The sequence below is a fragment of the Schistocerca gregaria genome, chromosome 9 (genome assembly GCF_023897955.1).
Source record: "Schistocerca gregaria isolate iqSchGreg1 chromosome 9, iqSchGreg1.2, whole genome shotgun sequence".
NCBI classification, from domain to species: Eukaryota; Metazoa; Arthropoda; class Insecta; order Orthoptera; family Acrididae; genus Schistocerca; species Schistocerca gregaria.
The window spans coordinates 50070416-50088306 of NC_064928.1; the positions used below are offsets into that span (position 1 = coordinate 50070416).

A 17891-nucleotide genomic window follows, 5' to 3' on the forward strand; every position below is an offset into this window, starting at 1 on the left:
TGTCTGCAGGCAGCGAGGGTCTGCAAGCTTCCTGTGTTCGCACCTATGTCACCTGTGCTTGCTTGTCAGAGACAGACTATCGCAAAACATACAACTCACTCCAAGAATTGATTGCTACGGCATCTGTTATCAGCAGCCACAACTAACAACACCAGGAGCAGCTGACTGCACGCAAAGAATAGGAATGTGCAGTGGGATTTACGTGAACTCGGCGCAAGCTTGTATCTTCCTAGACACATCTGCTGGCTGTGAAGTATTCCACTTGCATATCAAGGTGCGCATGTAGGTGTGTTAAAAATCCTGCAGGCACTGGGTATTGATCCCAGTACCTCTCGCATACTAAACAAGATACCATCTGAGCTACGCCCGCCCCCCCGAAGACTAATGGTGCTACATACAGCCATATAGACGACACAGACCCTTGCACTCCCATTATTCAGCAGACAAACACTACTCTCTATGTATCCGTTAGGGTGTCTTTCAGGTTTCGTGCATTCTGTATCGAATCGTAGTTGCCTAAATGAAAGTGGCACATATAACGTCGAAAATAGAATTCGGACACCGCTCTGAGTAAGACCAACGTGTTGTCCACCCTCTAGACTTCAATGAGGTTAAGCCGCGATACCTAAGACAGATCTGCACTCGATGACACCTCGATAACAGCCGGTCCCCACACTTACATCTTGCTCTCCTTACGTCAGTATACATCATATCAGTCTGTGACGCTGGCTTTGCAACATCTTGCGTGCCTTTAGGTTCGCCGCGACCAACACTTACCATGCACTGACCACAAAAAATGGAGGCGCCGCGGCTTGAACCCTGGACCTTTCACATGCCAAGCGAACGCTCTACCAACTGAGCTACGCCCCAGCACGAGCAAACTGCGCTATTCCCCATTGTTTGCGACTCAGATGCGCACGGACACGATGGTTGGTTGGTTTGTAGCGGTGAAGGGAGCAGAGTACAAAGGCGCGGACCCGTTCATATACACAAAAGTTCCAAGTAGTTTCGATGCTCTGGTATTACAAATGCAAATTCCGTCTGTTTTTAACGTCTTAAATTGAAAGAGCCGTCACAAATTGCTCCGTTTTCACTCATTGTAGACAATTATACAGCACCTGAGGTAACAAACACATCTCGAGAACCATTGTGCACTACATTATTTATGCCAACTCAGTGCCTCGCTCTTTACTACTGTGTACCAATCTTGTCGTCCAACTGCAAAACACTGGGCCACAACAAGTTTCCGCGTCTCCATAGCACTGCGAATACTACGAAACGCTCCCCAAACTTGGCACTCACCCTCGCAGCCGACTTTTCCGACTTCACGCAACGCTCACGCTAGTGACAGCATTATTTATAGTTCGACGTCGCGCCAAAGCGAATGAGCACAATTCGCCTACGGCTTAGGCCGCCCTCCTAGTGTGGCTGCTCGGTGTCTGCAGGCAGCGAGGGTCTGCAAGCTTCCTGTGTTCGCACCTATGTCACCTGTGCTTGCTTGTCAGAGACAGACTATCGCAAAACATACAACTCACTCCATGAATTGATTGCTACGGCATCTGTTATCAGCAGTCACAACTAACAACACCAGGAGCAGCTGACTGCACGCAAAGAATAGGAATGTGCAGTGGGATTTACGTGAACTCGGCGCAAGCTTGTATCTTCCTAGACACATCTGCTGGCTGTGAAGTATTCCACTTGCATATCAAGGTGCGCATGTAGGTGTGTTAAAAATCCTGCAGGCACTGGGTATTGATCCCAGTACCTCTCGCATACTAAACGAGATACCATCTGAGCTACGCCCGCCCCCCCGAAGACTAGTGGTGCTACATACAGCCATATAGACGACACAGACCCTTGCACTCCCATTATTCAGCAGACAAACACTACTCTCTATGTATCCGTTAGGGTGTCTTTCAGGTTTCGTGCATTCTGTATCGAATTGTAGTTGCCAAAATGAAAGTGGCACGTATAACGTCGAAAATAGAATTCGGACACCGCTCTGAGTAAGACCAACGTGTTGTCCACCCTCTAGACTTCAATGAGGTTAAGCCGCGATACCTAAGACAGATCTGCACTCGATGACACCTCGATAACAGCCGGTACCCACACTTACATCTTGCTCTCCTTACGTCAGTATACATCATATCAGTCTGTGACGCTGGCTTTGCAACATCTTGCGTGCCTTTAGGTTCGCCGCGACCAACACTTACCATGCACTGACCACAAAAATTGGAGGCGCCGCGGCTTGAACCCTGGACCTTTCACATGCCAAGCGAACGCTCTACCAACTGAGCTACGCCCCATGCACGAGCAAACTGCGCTATTCCCCATTGTTTGCGACTCAGATGCGCACGGACACGATGGTTGGTTGGTTTGTAGCGGTGAAGGGAGCAGAGTACAAAGGCGCGGACCCGTTCATATACACTAAAGTTCCAAGTAGTTTCGATGCTCTGGTATTACAAATGCAAATTCCGTCTGTTTTTAACGTCTTAAATTGAAAGAGCCGTCACAAATTGCTCCGTTTTCACTCATTGTAGACAATTATACAGCACCTGAGGTAACAAACACATCTCGAGAACCATTGTGCACTACATTATTTATGCCAACTCAGTGCCTCGCTCTTTACTACTGTGTACCAATCTTGTCGTCCAACTGCAAAACACTGGGCCACAACAAGTTTCCGCGTCTCCATTGCACTGCGCATACTACGAAACGCTCCCCAAACTTGGCACTCACCCTCGCAGCCGACTTTTCCGACTTTCCACGACGCTCACGCTAGTGACAGCATTATTTATAGTTCGACGTCGCGCAAAAGCGAATGAGCACAATTCGCCTACGGCTTAGGCCGCCCTCCTAGTGTGGCTGCTCGGTGTCTGCAGGCAGCGAGGGTCTGCAAGCTTCCTGTGTTCGCACCTATGTCACCTGTGCTTGCTTGTCAGAGACAGACTATCGCAAAACATACAACTCACTCGAAGAATTGATTGCTACGGCATCTGTTATCAGCAGCCACAACTAACAACACCAGGAGCAGCTGACTGCACGCAAAGAATAGGAATGTGCAGTGGGATTTACGTGAACTCGGCGCAAGCTTGTATCTTCCTAGACACATCTGCTGGCTGTGAAGTATTCCACTTGCATATCAAGGTGCGCATGTAGGTGTGTTAAAAATCCTGCAGGCACTGGGTATTGATCCCAGTACCTCTCGCATACTAAACAAGATACCATCTGAGCTACGCCCGCCCCCCCGAAGACTAATGGTGCTACATACAGCCATATAGACGACACAGACCCTTGCACTCCCATTATTCAGCAGACAAACACTACTCTCTATGTATCCGTTAGGGTGTCTTTCAGGTTTCGTGCATTCTGTATCGAATCGTAGTTGCCAAAATGAAAGTGGCACATATAACGTCGAAAATAGAATTCGGACACCGCTCTGAGTAAGACCAACGTGTTGTCCACCCTCTAGACTTCAATGAGGTTAAGCCGCGATACCTAAGACAGATCTGCACTCGATGACACCTCGATAACAGCCGGTCCCCACACTTACATCTTGCTCTCCTTACGTCAGTATACATCATATCAGTCTGTGACGCTGGCTTTGCAACATCTTGCGTGCCTTTAGGTTCGCCGCGACCAACACTTACCATGCACTGACCACAAAAAATGGAGGCGCCGCGGCTTGAACCCTGGACCTTTCACATGCCAAGCGAACGCTCTACCAACTGAGCTACGCCCCAGCACGAGCAAACTGCGCTATTCCCCATTGTTTGCGACTCAGATGCGCACGGACACGATGGTTGGTTGGTTTGTAGCGGTGAAGGGAGCAGAGTACAAAGGCGCGGACCCGTTCATATACACAAAAGTTCCAAGTAGTTTCGATGCTCTGGTATTACAAATGCAAATTCCGTCTGTTTTTAACGTCTTAAATTGAAAGAGCCGTCACAAATTGCTCCGTTTTCACTCATTGTAGACAATTATACAGCACCTGAGGTAACAAACACATCTCGAGAACCATTGTGCACTACATTATTTATGCCAACTCAGTGCCTCGCTCTTTACTACTGTGTACCAATCTTGTCGTCCAACTGCAAAACACTGGGCCACAACAAGTTTCCGCGTCTCCATTGCACTGCGAATACTACGAAACGCTCCCCAAACTTGGCACTCACCCTCGCAGCCGACTTTTCCGACATTCCACGACGCTCACGCAACGCTCACGCTAGTGACAGCATTATTTATAGTTCGACGTCGCGCCAAAGCGAATGAGCACAATTCGCCTACGGCTTAGGCCGCCCTCCTAGTGTGGCTGCTCGGTGTCTGCAGGCAGCGAGGGTCTGCAAGCTTCCTGTGTTCGCACCTATGTCACCTGTGCTTGCTTGTCAGAGACAGACTATCGCAAAACATACAACTCACTCCATGAATTGATTGCTACGGCATCTGTTATCAGCAGTCACAACTAACAACACCAGGAGCAGCTGACTGCACGCAAAGAATAGGAATGTGCAGTGGGATTTACGTGAACTCGGCGCAAGCTTGTATCTTCCTAGACACATCTGCTGGCTGTGAAGTATTCCACTTGCATATCAAGGTGCGCATGTAGGTGTGTTAAAAATCCTGCAGGCACTGGGTATTGATCCCAGTACCTCTCGCATACTAAACGAGATACCATCTGAGCTACGCCCGCCCCCCCGAAGACTAGTGGTGCTACATACAGCCATATAGACGACACAGACCCTTGCACTCCCATTATTCAGCAGACAAACACTACTCTCTATGTATCCGTTAGGGTGTCTTTCAGGTTTCGTGCATTCTGTATCGAATCGTAGTTGCCAAAATGAAAGTGGCACGTATAACGTCGAAAATAGAATTCGGACACCGCTCTGAGTAAGACCAACGTGTTGTCCACCCTCTAGACTTCAATGAGGTTAAGCCGCGATACCTAAGACAGATCTGCACTCGATGACACCTCGATAACAGCCGGTACCCACACTTACATCTTGCTCTCCTTACGTCAGTATACATCATATCAGTCTGTGACGCTGGCTTTGCAACATCTTGCGTGCCTTTAGGTTCGCCGCGACCAACACTTACCATGCACTGACCACAAAAATTGGAGGCGCCGCGGCTTGAACCCTGGACCTTTCACATGCCAAGCGAACGCTCTACCAACTGAGCTACGCCCCATGCACTAGCAAACTGCGCTATTCCCCATTGTTTGCGACTCAGATGCGCACGGACACGATGGTTGGTTGGTTTGTAGCGGTGAAGGGAGCAGAGTACAAAGGCGCGGACCCGTTCATATACACAAAAGTTCCAAGTAGTTTCGATGCTCTGGTATTACAAATGCAAATTCCGTCTGTTTTTAACGTCTTAAATTGAAAGAGCCGTCACAAATTGCTCCGTTTTCACTCATTGTAGACAATTATACAGCACCTGAGGTAACAAACACATCTCGAGAACCATTGTGCACTACATTATTTATGCCAACTCAGTGCCTCGCTCTTTACTACTGTGTACCAATCTTGTCGTCCAACTGCAAAACACTGGGCCACAACAAGTTTCCGCGTCTCCATTGCACTGCGCATACTACGAAACGCTCCCCAAACTTGGCACTCACCCTCGCAGCCGACTTTTCCGACTTTCCACGACGCTCACGCTAGTGACAGCATTATTTATAGTTCGACGTCGCGCAAAAGCGAATGAGCACAATTCGCCTACGGCTTAGGCCGCCCTCCTAGTGTGGCTGCTCGGTGTCTGCAGGCAGCGAGGGTCTGCAAGCTTCCTGTGTTCGCACCTATGTCACCTGTGCTTGCTTGTCAGAGACAGACTATCGCAAAACATACAACTCACTCCATGAATTGATTGCTACGGCATCTGTTATCAGCAGTCACAACTAACAACACCAGGAGCAGCTGACTGCACGCAAAGAATAGGAATGTGCAGTGGGATTTACGTGAACTCGGCGCAAGCTTGTATCTTGCTAGACACATCTGCTGGCTGTGAAGTATTCCACTTGCATATCAAGGTGCGCATGTAGGTGTGTTAAAAATCCTGCAGGCACTGGGTATTGATCCCAGTACCTCTCGCATACTAAGCGAGCGCTCTACCATCTGAGCTACGCCCGCCCCCCCGAAGACTAATGGTGCTACATACAGCCATATAGACGACACAGACCCTTGCACTCCCATTATTCAGCAGACAAACACTACTCTCTATGTATCCGTTAGGGTGTCTTTCAGGTTTCGTGCATTCTGTATCGAATCGTAGTTGCCAAAATGAAAGTGGCACGTATAACGTCGAAAATAGAATTCGGACACCGCTCTGAGTAAGACCAACGTGTTGTCCACCCTCTAGACTTCAATGAGGTTAAGCCGCGATACCTAAGACAGATCTGCACTCGATGACACCACGATAACAGCCGGTACCCACACTTACATCTTGCTCTCCTTACGTCAGTATACATCATATCAGTCTGTGACGCTGGCTTTGCAACATCTTGCGTGCCTTTAGGTTCGCCGCGACCACCACTTACCATGCACTGACCACAAAAAATGGAGGCGCCGCGGCTTGAACCCTGGACCTTTCACATGCCAAGCGAACGCTCTACCAACTGAGCTACGCCCCATGCACGAGCAAACTGCGCTATTCCCCATTGTTTGCGACTCAGATGCGCACGGACACGATGGTTGGTTTGTTTGTAGCGGTGAAGGGAGCAGAGTACAAAGGCGCGGACCCGTTCATATACACAAAAGTTCCAAGTAGTTTCGATGCTCTGGTATTACAAATGCAAATTCCGTCTGTTTTTAACGTCTTAAATTGAAAGAGCCGTCACAAATTGCTCCGTTTTCACTCATTGTAGACAATTATACAGCACCTGAGGTAACAAACACATCTCGAGAACCATTGTGCACTACATTATTTATGCCGACTCAGTGCCTCGCTCTTTACTACTGTGTACCAATCTTGTCGTCCAACTGCAAAACACTGGGCCACAACAAGTTTCCGCGTCTCCATTGCACTGCGCATACTACGAAACGCTCCCCAAACTTGGCACTCACCCTCGCAGCCGACTTTTCCGACTTTCCACGACGCTCACGCTAGTGACAGCATTATTTATAGTTCGACGTCGCGCAAAAGCGAATGAGCACAATTCGCCTACGGCTTAGGCCGCCCTCCTAGTGTGGCTGCTCGGTGTCTGCAGGCAGCGAGGGTCTGCAAGCTTCCTGTGTTCGCACCTATGTCACCTGTGCTTGCTTGTCAGAGACAGACTATCGCAAAACATACAACTCACTCCATGATTTGATTGCTACGGCATCTATTATCAGCAGTCACAACTAACAACACCAGGAGCAGCTGACAGCACGCAAAGAATAGGAATGTGCAGTGGGATTTACGTGAACTCGGCGCAAGCTTGTATCTTGCTAGACACATCTGCTGGCTGTGAAGTATTCCACTTGCATATCAAGGTGCGCATGTAGGTGTGTTAAAAATCCTGCAGGCACTGGGTATTGATCCCAGTACCTCTCGCATACTAAGCGAGCGCTCTACCATCTGAGCTACGCCCGCCCCCCGAAGACTAATGGTGCTACATACAGCCATATAGACGACACAGACCCTTGCACTCCCATTATTCAGCAGACAAACACTACTCTCTATGTATCCGTTAGGGTGTCTTTCAGGTTTCGTGCATTCTGTATCGAATCGTAGTTGCCAAAATGAAAGTGGCACGTATAACGTCGAAAATAGAATTCGGACACCGCTCTGAGTAAGACCAACGTGTTGTCCACCCTCTAGACTTCAATGAGGTTAAGCCGCGATACCTAAGACAGATCTGCACTCGATGACACCTCGATAACAGCCGGTCCCCACACTTACATCTTGCTATCCTCACGTCAGTATACATCATATCAGTCTGTGACGCTGGCTTTGCAACATCTTGCGTGCCTTTAGGTTCGCCGCGACCAACACTTACCATGCACTGACCACAAAAAATGGAGGCGCCGCGGCTTGAACCCTGGACCTTTCACATGCCAAGCGAACGCTCTACCAACTGAGCTACGCCCCATGCACGAGCAAACTGCGCTATTCCCCATTGTTTGCGACTCAGATGCGCACGGACACGATGGTTGGTTGGTTTGTAGCGGTGAAGGGAGCAGAGTACAAAGGCGCGGACCCGTTCATATACACAAAAGTTCCAAGTAGTTCGATGCTCTGGTATTACAAATGCAAATTCCGTCTGTTTTTAACGTCTTAAATTGAAAGAGCCGTCACAAATTGCTCCGTTTCCACTCATTGTAGACAATTATACAGCACCTGAGGTAACAAACACATCTCGAGAACCATTGTGCACTACATTATTTATGCCAACTCAGTGCCTCGCTCTTTACTACTGTGTACCAATCTTGTCGTCCAACTGCAAAACACTGGGCCACAACAAGTTTCCGCGTCTCCATTGCACTGCGCATACTACGAAACGCTCCCCAAACTTGGCACTCACCCTCGCAGCCGACTTTTCCGACTTTCCACGACGCTCACGCAACGCTCACGCTAGTGACAGCATTATTTATAGTTCGACGTCGCGCCAAAGCGAATGAGCACAATTCGCCTACGGCTCAGGCCGCCCTCCTAGTGTGGCTGCTCGGTGTCTGCAGGCAGCGAGGGTCTGCAAGCTTCCTGTGTTCGCACCTATGTCACCTGTGCTTGCTTGTCAGAGACAGACTATCGCAAAACATACAACTCACTCCATGAATTGATTGCTACGGCATCTGTTATCAGCAGTCACAACTAACAACACCAGGAGCAGCTGACTGCACGCAAAGAATAGGAATGTGCAGTGGGATTTACGTGAACTCGGCGCAAGCTTGTATCTTCCTAGACACATCTGCTGGCTGTGAAGTATTCCACTTGCATATCAAGGTGCGCATGTAGGTGTGTTAAAGATCCTGCAGGCACTGGGTATTGATCCCAGTACCTCTCGCATACTAAGCGAGCGCTCTACCATCTGAGCTACGCCCGCCCCCCCGAAGACTAATGGTGCTACATACAGCCATATAGACGACACAGACCCTTGCACTCCCATTATTCAGCAGACAAACACTACTCTCTATGTATCCGTTAGGGTGTCTTTCAGGTTTCGTGCATTCTGTATCGAATCGTAGTTGCCAAAATGAAAGTGGCACGTATAACGTCGAAAATAGAATTCGGACACCGCTCTGAGTAAGACCAACGTGTTGTCCACCCTCTAGACTTCAATGAGGTTAAGCCGCGATACCTAAGACAGATCTGCACTCGATGACACCTCGATAACAGCCGGTCCCCACACTTACAACTTGCTCTCCTTACGTCAGTATACATCATATCAGTCTGTGACGCTGGCTTTGCAACATCTTGCGTGCCTTTAGGTTCGCCGCGACCAACACTTACCATGCACTGACCACAAAAACTGGAGGCGCCGCGGCTTGAACCCTGGGCCTTTCACATGCCAAGCGAACGCTCTACCAACTGAGCTACGCCCCATGCACGAGCAAACTGCGCTATTCCCCATTCTTTGCGACTCAGATGCGCACGGACACGATGGTTGGTTGGTTTGTAGCGGTGAAGGGAGCAGAGTACAAAGGCGCGGACCCGTTCATATACACAAAAGTTCCAAGTAGTTTCGATGCTCTGGTATTACAAATGCAAATTCCGTCTGTTTTTAACGTCTTAAATTGAAAGAGCCGTCACAAATTGCTCCGTTTTCACTCATTGTAGACAATTATACAGCACCTGAGGTAACAAACACATCTCGAGAACCATTGTGCACTACATTATTTATGCCAACTCAGTGCCTCGCTCTTTACTACTGTGTACCAATCTTGTCGTCCAACTGCAAAACACTGGGCCACAACAAGTTTCCGCGTCTCCATTGCACTGCGCATACTACGAAACGCTCCCCAAACTTGGCACTCACCCTCGCAGCCGACTTTTCCGACTTTCCACGACGCTCACGCAACGCTCACGCTAGTGACAGCATTATTTATAGTTCGACGTCGCGCCAAAGCGAATGAGCACAATTCGCCTACGGCTTAGGCCGCCCTCCTAGTGTGGCTGCTCGGTGTCTGCAGGCAGCGAGGGTCTGCAAGCTTCCTGTGTTCGCACCTATGTCACCTGTGCTTGCTTGTCAGAGACAGACTATCGCAAAACATACAACTCACTCCATGAATTGATTGCTACGGCATCTGTTATCAGCAGTCACAACTAACAACACCAGGAGCAGCTGACTGCACGCAAAGAATAGGAATGTGCAGTGGGATTTACGTGAACTCGGCGCAAGCTTGTATCTTCCTAGACACATCTGCTGGCTGTGAAGTATTCCACTTGCATATCAAGGTGCGCATGTAGGTGTGTTAAAAATCCTGCAGGCACTGGGTATTGATCCCAGTACCTCTCGCATACTAAGCGAGCGCTCTACCATCTGAGCTACGCCCGCCCCCCCGAAGACTAGTGGTGCTACATACAGCCATATAGACGACACAGACCCTTGCACTCCCATTATTCAGCAGACAAACACTACTCTCTATGTATCCGTTAGGGTGTCTTTCAGGTTTCGTGCATTCTGTATCGAATCGTAGTTGCCAAAATGAAAGTGGCACGTATAACGTCGAAAATAGAATTCGGACACCGCTCTGAGTAAGACCAACGTGTTGTCCACCCTCTAGACTTCAATGAGGTTAAGCCGCGATACCTAAGACAGATCTGCACTCGATGACACCTCGATAACAGCCGGTACCCACACTTACATCTTGCTCTCCTTACCTCAGTATACATCATATCAGTCTGTGACGCTGGCTTTGCAACATCTTGCGTGCCTTTAGGTTCGCCGCGACCAACACTGACCATGCACTGACCACAAAAACTGGAGGCGCCGCGGCTTGAACCCTGGGCCTTTCACATGCCAAGCGAACGCTCTACCAACTGAGCTACGCCCCATGCACGAGCAAACTGCGCTATTCCCCATTGTTTGCGACTCAGATGCGCACGGACACGATGGTTGGTTGGTTTGTAGCGGTGAAGGGAGCAGAGTACAAAGGCGCGGACCCGTTCATATACACAAAAGTTCCAAGTAGTTTCGATGCTCTGGTATTACAAATGCAAATTCCGTCTGTTTTTAACGTCTTAAATTGAAAGAGCCGTCACAAATTGCTCCGTTTTCACTCATTGTAGACAATTATACAGCACCTGAGGTAACAAACACATCTCGAGAACCATTGTGCACTACATTATTTATGCCAACTCAGTGCCTCGCTCTTTACTACTGTGTACCAATCTTGTCGTCCAACTGCAAAACACTGGGCCACAACAAGTTTCCGCGTCTCCATTGCACTGCGCATACTACGAAACGCTCCCCAAACTTGGCACTCACCCTCGCAGCCGACTTTTCCGACTTTCCACGACGCTCACGCAACGCTCACGCTAGTGACAGCATTATTTATAGTTCGACGTCGCGCCAAAGCGAATGAGCACAATTCGCCTACGGCTTAGGCCGCCCTCCTAGTGTGGCTGCTCGGTGTCTGCAGGCAGCGAGGGTCTGCAAGCTTCCTGTGTTCGCACCTATGTCACCTGTGCTTGCTTGTCAGAGACAGACTATCGCAAAACATACAACTCACTCCATGAATTGATTGCTACGGCATCTGTTATCAGCAGTCACAACTAACAACACCAGGAGCAGCTGACTGCACGCAAAGAATAGGAATGTGCAGTGGGATTTACGTGAACTCGGCGCAAGCTTGTATCTTCCTAGACACATCTGCTGGCTGTGAAGTATTCCACTTGCATATCAAGGTGCGCATGTAGGTGTGTTAAAAATCCTGCAGGCACTGGGTATTGATCCCAGTACCTCTCGCATACTAAGCGAGCGCTCTACCATCTGAGCTACGCCCGCCCCCCCGAAGACTAGTGGTGCTACATACAGCCATATAGACGACACAGACCCTTGCACTCCCATTATTCAGCAGACAAACACTACTCTCTATGTATCCGTTAGGGTGTCTTTCAGGTTTCGTGCATTCTGTATCGAATCGTAGTTGCCAAAATGAAAGTGGCACGTATAACGTCGAAAATAGAATTCGGACACCGCTCTGAGTAAGACCAACGTGTTGTCCACCCTCTAGACTTCAATGAGGTTAAGCCGCGATACCTAAGACAGATCTGCACTCGATGACACCTCGATAACAGCCGGTACCCACACTTACATCTTGCTCTCCTTACGTCAGTATACATCATATCAGTCTGTGACGCTGGCTTTGCAACATCTTGCGTGCCTTTAGGTTCGCCGCGACCAACACTTACCATGCACTGACCACAAAAACTGGAGGCGCCGCGGCTTGAACCCTGGGCCTTTCACATGCCAAGCGAACGCTCTACCAACTGAGCTACGCCCCATGCACGAGCAAACTGCGCTATTCCCCATTGTTTGCGACTCAGATGCGCACGGACACGATGGTTGGTTGGTTTGTAGCGGTGAAGGGAGCAGAGTACAAAGGCGCGGACCCGTTCATATACACAAAAGTTCCAAGTAGTTTCGATGCTCTGGTATTACAAATGCAAATTCCGTCTGTTTTTAACGTCTTAAATTGAAAGAGCCGTCACAAATTGCTCCGTTTTCACTCATTGTAGACAATTATACAGCACCTGAGGTAACAAACACATCTCGAGAACCATTGTGCACTACATTATTTATGCCAACTCAGTGCCTCGCTCTTTACTACTGTGTACCAATCTTGTCGTCCAACTGCAAAACACTGGGCCACAACAAGTTTCCGCGTCTCCATTGCACTGCGCATACTACGAAACGCTCCCCAAACTTGGCACTCACCCTCGCAGCCGACTTTTCCGACTTTCCACGACGCTCACGCAACGCTCACGCTAGTGACAGCATTATTTATAGTTCGACGTCGCGCCAAAGCGAATGAGCACAATTCGCCTACGGCTTAGGCCGCCCTCCTAGTGTGGCTGCTCGGTGTCTGCAGGCAGCGAGGGTCTGCAAGCTTCCTGTGTTCGCACCTATGTCACCTGTGCTTGCTTGTCAGAGACAGACTATCGCAAAACATACAACTCACTCCATGAATTGATTGCTACGGCATCTGTTATCAGCAGTCACAACTAACAACACCAGGAGCAGCTGACTGCACGCAAAGAATAGGAATGTGCAGTGGGATTTACGTGAACTCGGCGCAAGCTTGTATCTTCCTAGACACATCTGCTGGCTGTGAAGTATTCCACTTGCATATCAAGGTGCGCATGTAGGTGTGTTAAAAATCCTGCAGGCACTGGGTATTGATCCCAGTACCTCTCGCATACTAAGCGAGCGCTCTACCATCTGAGCTACGCCCGCCCCCCCGAAGACTAGTGGTGCTACATACAGCCATATAGACGACACAGACCCTTGCACTCCCATTATTCAGCAGACAAACACTACTCTCTATGTATCCGTTAGGGTGTCTTTCAGGTTTCGTGCATTCTGTATCGAATCGTAGTTGCCAAAATGAAAGTGGCACGTATAACGTCGAAAATAGAATTCGGACACCGCTCTGAGTAAGACCAACGTGTTGTCCACCCTCTAGACTTCAATGAGGTTAAGCCGCGATACCTAAGACAGATCTGCACTCGATGACACCTCGATAACAGCCGGTCCCCACACTTACATCTTGCTCTCCTTACGTCAGTATACATCATATCAGTCTGTGACGCTGGCTTTGCAACATCTTGCGTGCCTTTAGGTTCGCCGCGACCAACACTTACCATGCACTGACCACAAAAAATGTAGGCGCCGCGGCTTGAACCCTGGGCCTTTCACATGCCAAGCGAACGCTCTACCAACTGAGCTACGCCCCATGCACGAGCAAGCTGCGCTATTCCCCATTGTTTGCGACTCAGATGCGCACGGACACGATGGTTGGTTGGTTTGTAGCGGTGAAGGGAGCAGAGTACAAAGGCGCGGACCCGTTCATATACACAAAAGTTCCAAGTAGTTTCGATGCTCTGGTATTACAAATGCAAATTCCGTCTGTTTTTAACGTCTTAAATTGAAAGAGCCGTCACAAATTGCTCCGTTTTCACTCATTGTAGACAATTATACAGCACCTGAGGTAACAAACACATCTCGAGAACCATTGTGCACTACATTATTTATGCCAACTCAGTGCCTCGCTCTTTACTACTGTGTACCAATCTTGTCGTCCAACTGCAAAACACTGGGCCACAACAAGTTTCCGCGTCTCCATTGCACTGCACATACTACGAAACGCTCCCCAAACTTGGCACTCACCCTCGCAGCCGACTTTTCCGACTTTCCACGACGCTCACGCAACGCTCACGCTAGTGACAGCATTATTTATAGTTCGACGTCGCGCCAAAGCGAATGAGCACAATTCGCCTACGGCTCAGGCCGCCCTCCTAGTGTGGCTGCTCGGTGTCTGCAGGCAGCGAGGGTCTGCAAGCTTCCTGTGTTCGCACCTATGTCACCTGTGCTTGCTTGTCAGAGACAGACTATCGCAAAACATACAACTCACTCCATGAATTGATTGCTACGGCATCTGTTATCAGCAGTCACAACTAACAACACCAGGAGCAGCTGACTGCACGCAAAGAATAGGAATGTGCAGTGGGATTTACGTGAACTCGGCGCAAGCTTGTATCTTCCTAGACACATCTGCTGGCTGTGAAGTATTCCACTTGCATATCAAGGTGCGCATGTAGGTGTGTTAAAGATCCTGCAGGCACTGGGTATTGATCCCAGTACCTCTCGCATACTAAGCGAGCGCTCTACCATCTGAGCTACGCCCGCCCCCCCGAAGACTAATGGTGCTACATACAGCCATATAGACGACACAGACCCTTGCACTCCCATTATTCAGCAGACAAACACTACTCTCTATGTATCCGTTAGGGTGTCTTTCAGGTTTCGTGCATTCTGTATCGAATCGTAGTTGCCAAAATGAAAGTGGCACGTATAACGTCGAAAATAGAATTCGGACACCGCTCTGAGTAAGACCAACGTGTTGTCCACCCTCTAGACTTCAATGAGGTTAAGCCGCGATACCTAAGACAGATCTGCACTCGATGACACCTCGATAACAGCCGGTCCCCACACTTACAACTTGCTCTCCTTACGTCAGTATACATCATATCAGTCTGTGACGCTGGCTTTGCAACATCTTGCGTGCCTTTAGGTTCGCCGCGACCAACACTTACCATGCACTGACCACAAAAACTGGAGGCGCCGCGGCTTGAACCCTGAGCCTTTCACATGCCAAGCGAACGCTCTACCAACTGAGCTACGCCCCATGCACGAGCAAACTGCGCTATTCCCCATTCTTTGCGACTCAGATGCGCACGGACACGATGGTTGGTTGGTTTGTAGCGGTGAAGGGAGCAGAGTACAAAGGCGCGGACCCGTTCATATACACAAAAGTTCCAAGTAGTTTCGATGCTCTGGTATTACAAATGCAAATTCCGTCTGTTTTTAACGTCTTAAATTGAAAGAGCCGTCACAAATTGCTCCGTTTTCACTCATTGTAGACAATTATACAGCACCTGAGGTAACAAACACATCTCGAGAACCATTGTGCACTACATTATTTATGCCAACTCAGTGCCTCGCTCTTTACTACTGTGTACCAATCTTGTCGTCCAACTGCAAAACACTGGGCCACAACAAGTTTCCGCGTCTCCATTGCACTGCGCATACTACGAAACGCTCCCCAAACTTGGCACTCACCCTCGCAGCCGACTTTTCCGACTTTCCACGACGCTCACGCAACGCTCACGCTAGTGACAGCATTATTTATAGTTCGACGTCGCGCCAAAGCGAATGAGCACAATTCGCCTACGGCTTAGGCCGCCCTCCTAGTGTGGCTGCTCGGTGTCTGCAGGCAGCGAGGGTCTGCAAGCTTCCTGTGTTCGCACCTATGTCACCTGTGCTTGCTTGTCAGAGACAGACTATCGCAAAACATACAACTCACTCCATGAATTGATTGCTACGGCATCTGTTATCAGCAGTCACAACTAACAACACCAGGAGCAGCTGACTGCACGCAAAGAATAGGAATGTGCAGTGGGATTTACGTGAACTCGGCGCAAGCTTGTATCTTCCTAGACACATCTGCTGGCTGTGAAGTATTCCACTTGCATATCAAGGTGCGCATGTAGGTGTGTTAAAAATCCTGCAGGCACTGGGTATTGATCCCAGTACCTCTCGCATACTAAGCGAGCGCTCTACCATCTGAGCTACGCCCGCCCCCCCGAAGACTAGTGGTGCTACATACAGCCATATAGACGACACAGACCCTTGCACTCCCATTATTCAGCAGACAAACACTACTCTCTATGTATCCGTTAGGGTGTCTTTCAGGTTTCGTGCATTCTGTATCGAATCGTAGTTGCCAAAATGAAAGTGGCACGTATAACGTCGAAAATAGAATTCGGACACCGCTCTGAGTAAGACCAACGTGTTGTCCACCCTCTAGACTTCAATGAGGTTAAGCCGCGATACCTAAGACAGATCTGCACTCGATGACACCTCGATAACAGCCGGTACCCACACTTACATCTTGCTCTCCTTACGTCAGTATACATCATATCAGTCTGTGACGCTGGCTTTGCAACATCTTGCGTGCCTTTAGGTTCGCCGCGACCAACACTGACCATGCACTGACCACAAAAACTGGAGGCGCCGCGGCTTGAACCCTGGGCCTTTCACATGCCAAGCGAACGCTCTACCAACTGAGCTACGCCCCATGCACGAGCAAACTGCGCTATTCCCCATTGTTTGCGACTCAGATGCGCACGGACACGATGGTTGGTTGGTTTGTAGCGGTGAAGGGAGCAGAGTACAAAGGCGCGGACCCGTTCATATACACAAAAGTTCCAAGTAGTTTCGATGCTCTGGTATTACAAATGCAAATTCCGTCTGTTTTTAACGTCTTAAATTGAAAGAGCCGTCACAAATTGCTCCGTTTTCACTCATTGTAGACAATTATACAGCACCTGAGGTAACAAACACATCTCGAGAACCATTGTGCACTACATTATTTATGCCAACTCAGTGCCTCGCTCTTTACTACTGTGTACCAATCTTGTCGTCCAACTGCAAAACACTGGGCCACAACAAGTTTCCGCGTCTCCATTGCACTGCGCATACTACGAAACGCTCCCCAAACTTGGCACTCACCCTCGCAGCCGACTTTTCCGACTTTCCACGACGCTCACGCAACGCTCACGCTAGTGACAGCATTATTTATAGTTCGACGTCGCGCCAAAGCGAATGAGCACAATTCGCCTACGGCTTAGGCCGCCCTCCTAGTGTGGCTGCTCGGTGTCTGCAGGCAGCGAGGGTCTGCAAGCTTCCTGTGTTCGCACCTATGTCACCTGTGCTTGCTTGTCAGAGACAGACTATCGCAAAACATACAACTCACTCCATGAATTGATTGCTACGGCATCTGTTATCAGCAGTCACAACTAACAACACCAGGAGCAGCTGACTGCACGCAAAGAATAGGAATGTGCAGTGGGATTTACGTGAACTCGGCGCAAGCTTGTATCTTCCTAGACACATCTGCTGGCTGTGAAGTATTCCACTTGCATATCAAGGTGCGCATGTAGGTGTGTTAAAAATCCTGCAGGCACTGGGTATTGATCCCAGTACCTCTCGCATACTAAGCGAGCGCTCTACCATCTGAGCTACGCCCGCCCCCCCGAAGACTAGTGGTGCTACATACAGCCATATAGACGACACAGACCCTTGCACTCCCATTATTCAGCAGACAAACACTACTCTCTATGTATCCGTTAGGGTGTCTTTCAGGTTTCGTGCATTCTGTATCGAATCGTAGTTGCCAAAATGAAAG

General features: G+C 49.2%; 10 non-coding genes across 10 annotated transcripts; all 10 read right to left on the reverse strand.

Annotated features, from left to right (window-relative positions):
• Window positions 1-6058: 6058 nt before the first annotated feature.
• Window positions 6059-6131, reverse strand: Trnat-agu (transfer RNA threonine (anticodon AGU)). The gene has a single exon. It is a non-coding gene; the product is annotated as a tRNA-Thr (tRNA).
• A 1368-nt stretch (window positions 6132-7499) lies between these two features.
• Window positions 7500-7572, reverse strand: Trnat-agu (transfer RNA threonine (anticodon AGU)). The gene has a single exon. It is a non-coding gene; the product is annotated as a tRNA-Thr (tRNA).
• A 1377-nt stretch (window positions 7573-8949) lies between these two features.
• Window positions 8950-9022, reverse strand: Trnat-agu (transfer RNA threonine (anticodon AGU)). The gene has a single exon. It is a non-coding gene; the product is annotated as a tRNA-Thr (tRNA).
• Window positions 9023-10401: 1379 nt separating this feature from the next.
• On the reverse strand, window positions 10402-10474 carry Trnat-agu (transfer RNA threonine (anticodon AGU)). The gene has a single exon. It is a non-coding gene; the product is annotated as a tRNA-Thr (tRNA).
• Window positions 10475-11853: 1379 nt separating this feature from the next.
• Window positions 11854-11926, reverse strand: Trnat-agu (transfer RNA threonine (anticodon AGU)). The gene has a single exon. It is a non-coding gene; the product is annotated as a tRNA-Thr (tRNA).
• Window positions 11927-13305: 1379 nt separating this feature from the next.
• Window positions 13306-13378, reverse strand: Trnat-agu (transfer RNA threonine (anticodon AGU)). The gene has a single exon. It is a non-coding gene; the product is annotated as a tRNA-Thr (tRNA).
• A 427-nt stretch (window positions 13379-13805) lies between these two features.
• On the reverse strand, window positions 13806-13877 carry Trnaa-ggc (transfer RNA alanine (anticodon GGC)). Its single transcript has one exon. It is a non-coding gene; the product is annotated as a tRNA-Ala (tRNA).
• An 880-nt stretch (window positions 13878-14757) lies between these two features.
• On the reverse strand, window positions 14758-14830 carry Trnat-agu (transfer RNA threonine (anticodon AGU)). Its single transcript has one exon. It is a non-coding gene; the product is annotated as a tRNA-Thr (tRNA).
• Window positions 14831-16209: 1379 nt separating this feature from the next.
• Window positions 16210-16282, reverse strand: Trnat-agu (transfer RNA threonine (anticodon AGU)). The gene has a single exon. It is a non-coding gene; the product is annotated as a tRNA-Thr (tRNA).
• A 1379-nt stretch (window positions 16283-17661) lies between these two features.
• Trnat-agu (transfer RNA threonine (anticodon AGU)) lies at window positions 17662-17734 on the reverse strand. The gene has a single exon. It is a non-coding gene; the product is annotated as a tRNA-Thr (tRNA).
• Window positions 17735-17891: the final 157 nt, after the last annotated feature.